Raw genomic sequence first — 1,027 nt, forward strand, 5'->3', positions numbered from 1 at the left:
AGAGAAAGAAGGAAAGAAGGAGGAAAGGAAGGAGGAGGAAAGGAGGAGGAGGAAAGACAGGAGGAGGAAAGAAAGATTTAGAATAGAAGAGAGGAGGAGAGGAGAGATAGGAAGGATGAGGAAGAGATATGAGGAAAGGAAGGAAGGAAAGGAAGAGGAAGGAGAGGAGGAGGAGGAGGAGGAGAATAGGAGAGTGAGAGGAGTAGAGGAGGGGGAGGAGGGAGGGAGGAGAGGAGAAGGAGGAAGAGGAGGAGGGAGGAGGAGGAAGGAGGAGGAGGAAGGAGGAAGGAGGAGAGGAGGAGGAGGTAGAGGAGGAGGAGGAGAGGAGGAGGAGGAGAGAGGAGGAGGAGGAGGAGGAGAGAGGAGGAGATATATATATAGGAGGAGGAGGAGATATTATTTATATATATTTATTATTATATTATATATATTATTATTATATATATATATATATATATGAGGAGGATGAGATAGGAAGAAGAAGTAGAAGCAGAGAGAAAAGGGAGGGAGAGAAGGAACAAAAATAGGAAGAGGAAGATATAGAGGAAGAGGAAAAGGAGGAGGAGGAGGAGGAGGAGAGGGATTATGAGAAAGAGAAAGAAAAGTGCAAAGAATGGCAAAATAAAAGGAACGGGATGGATAGGAAGAGGGAGAAGGAGAAAGAAGAAAGAAACGCAGACACGGGAACAGACAGAGACCAAATCATAGAAACAATTAACGAAAAAAGAGAAGAAGGAAGAAACCAAACAACAAGACAGAGACCAAATCACAGAAACAAATAACGAAAAAAGAGAAGGAGAAGGAATAAAGAAACCAGACAACAGACAGAGAACAAATCATAGAAGTAAATAACAAGAGAGAGAGAGAGAAAAAAAAAACACTTGGAACACCCAAACGAAAAGTTTCCTTCCGCCAGACGAATACCTTTCAAAGAGTCCATATAATAAATGCAGTACGTTTGTTTTCTCATCCGGAAGACGTGGCATTCTCGGCCTTATGGATTATCCTCCAGACTATTCATCTCGGC

Source organism: Penaeus vannamei, chromosome 30, assembly GCF_042767895.1.
Source record: "Penaeus vannamei isolate JL-2024 chromosome 30, ASM4276789v1, whole genome shotgun sequence".
NCBI classification, from domain to species: domain Eukaryota; kingdom Metazoa; phylum Arthropoda; class Malacostraca; order Decapoda; family Penaeidae; genus Penaeus; species Penaeus vannamei.